The sequence below is a fragment of the Choloepus didactylus genome, chromosome 1 (assembly GCF_015220235.1).
Source record: "Choloepus didactylus isolate mChoDid1 chromosome 1, mChoDid1.pri, whole genome shotgun sequence".
NCBI lineage: Eukaryota > Metazoa > Chordata > Mammalia > Pilosa > Megalonychidae > Choloepus > Choloepus didactylus.
The window spans coordinates 111,475,868-111,478,463 of record NC_051307.1 but is presented as its reverse complement, the minus strand read 5'-3'; the positions used below and the strand labels follow the sequence as shown (position 1 = coordinate 111,478,463).

At 35.6% G+C, this 2,596-nt stretch overlaps 1 pseudogene; it reads right to left on the bottom strand.

Annotated features, from left to right (window-relative positions):
- Positions 1-1,148: 1,148 nt before the first annotated feature.
- LOC119537329 lies at positions 1,149-1,865 on the bottom strand (annotated as a pseudogene).
- Between the last annotated feature and the right edge of the window lie 731 nt (positions 1,866-2,596).

Genomic DNA, 2,596 nt, shown 5'->3' with positions numbered 1-2,596 from the left:
ACTGCATAAGCTTATAAAATACCACACACATACACCCACACACCTACACACCCACACACAAACACTATAACTATTTCAATTTATTTGCATTGAATCATAAATCAGTTTGAGGAAAACTGACATGTTTACAATAGTAAGTCTTGGAGCCAATGAACATGATGTATTCCTCCATTTATTTAGGTCTACTTTCTTTCTCTCAAAAATGCTTTATAATTTCTCTTTTTTTCCCTTTTTCCTTTATTTTTTTCCCCATAAAGGTCCTGATCATCTCCTTTTATTCATTTACTCCTATGTATTTGATATTTTTTATGTTGTAAATACCGTTTTTTAACTAACTTATTTTTAATAAATACACCATTCTGTTAACATGAGCTAAACAATCTAAACCTTTTAGATATTAATGCAGTTAGAGGGGAATGTGAGTCAATAAAATGTGAATGTTAATGAAAAACAGATTTTAATCTAAATTTTCATAGTGAGCAATCATGAACCTGGATTCACTGTACTTCATAAGACTATTATTTAAACAAAATCAACCTAGAGAACAAAACTTCCAAATGCAGGAAAAAACTTAATTGTAAAATCTGCAAAATTTTTACAGTTTAGGAAAAACACTTGGTTCCATATAAGTTAGCTCATTTAACTAAACTGTTAAATTCATTTCTTTATTCTCTTATATATAAAATTATTATATATGGAGACAAAATGTGAAAAGGGGTGCATAAGGGTGTTTATAGTAAAAATTATTATTTTATATAGCTTCTTAGATTACTTTCTTTTTACCTTCCTTGCAACTTATTAAAGTATTACACTCAATGTCAATTTTTCTGCATCTCATATTTCTTTGTTATATGCATTGCATTTCTCTTTTAGATATTAATTATACAAGTTATACATGCTGATGGTAAAAAATTTTTACAGTTTGTAAGTAAAACAGGCAGGTAGTCTGCTTTTACCCCTAATTACTCTCTCCTCTCCAAAGACAGTCACTTTTAATATTTTTGTATGCATTTTTCTCTAAAAAGTTATATGCATTTTTGAACAAAGATCTTTGATGTGATTGGTGAATGATTTTTTTAGTCATTCATTATATTTTCATGCTGGAGCATAATTTTCAGTTGCTCAAAAACATGTTGATTTGCTAGATGTTATTTATCTGTAAATAGAGATAATTTTTCAAATATGTACTTAGTTCCCCAACTTTTATGTCATTCTTCAAAAGCTTCAGCCTTCTCAGGACAATGACTATTGCATTTTGTACCAAACAACCTTTAAATTTCAGTGTCTGGAACACAAAATGATGGGTCTTCATATTTAGTTGGATCATAAGAAACAACAGATCTTGTTACGGACAACATTATATCAACATAGCGTTCTCGATCACCTGGATTAACAGCAACTAGGGCTCCTCTATCCCAAATCCTATCAAATTTGCCAATATTTACTCTAGAAAGATAAAAAAAAATGCTGTAATAGTACAATGAAATATTCCTTGAAGAACTCTTAAATACTTTGGCTCCAGGAATTTCCGCAGTTGGTTCTTCTGATTAAGAAAGATTCTCCTCTGCAAAAAATTCTCGAATCCCAAGTTCACTGATCTCCACACCTACTGCACTATGTCTTAGGTCTGCAAACCATCTCATCTCAACTGCTTTTCCAGAAAGAGGGAAAAATATCTGAGTCTACTCTTGCCATTAAGAAAAGTATCCAAATGCTTCTTTGACAGCTGATGTCCTTTTCCTTGATGAGAGGCAATGTTGCAGCTCACCCACTTTTCTTGCCATTCTTCCTGAGTTAGTACTCGGTTTCTGTACCTCATCATCGGGGTACTCTTTAATTTCCAGTAAAGTTCTTGTATCATTCATAGTTTTGTAGACACCCTTGCCTCACAAGCAGTTATCTCCAATGCCTCTTTAGCTTCCCACTGCCTGCCGCTATCTCTGTTGCCGACACGGGCCTCTACATCAGGGTCCCTGCACCTGACTCCTCCCCACAGCCCACCCCAGTCCCACCCCACTATGTAGGCCCCCCGGCTTGCCTAGAGGCAGAAATATAAATACCATTTTAAAAAAGCCTTGTTTTTAAATGTTGTTGCTGGTATAAAAATGCATTTAAAAAGTATTTGTAAGGCTTCCTGTAGACCAAGATGGTGGTATAAGACACTCCAGGGTAGCATCTCACCACAGAATCTCTGAAAAACTAGCAAAAACAGGCAGAACCACCTTCTGAAAACATCTGGAAAACGGTTAAAGGATTGCAGTCACTGAGCAAGTGCCAAATCAAGAAAAAGCCTGAAAAATGATAGGCAAATCTCATGGTGCCCTTGCAAGCCCCTACTTCATCCCCCAGCCTGCGCTCTCATTGTAGGTCCCTGGCCCTATTCCATAGGGAACAGAGCAACCCCTATGCATATATAGGGTGTCTGTATGTCATGCAAGTCTATTAGGTAGAAGCTTGAAAGATTGAACCAGGAAACTTGTCTCTGAAGGCAGAGTAGCAGCTTGCAGACAGCTAAAGCAGTGTGAGAAACAATTAAGACAAAGAGGCCCTTAGGGCAAAGGGCTACCTGAATTAAGTCACAAAACAGAGTACCTAG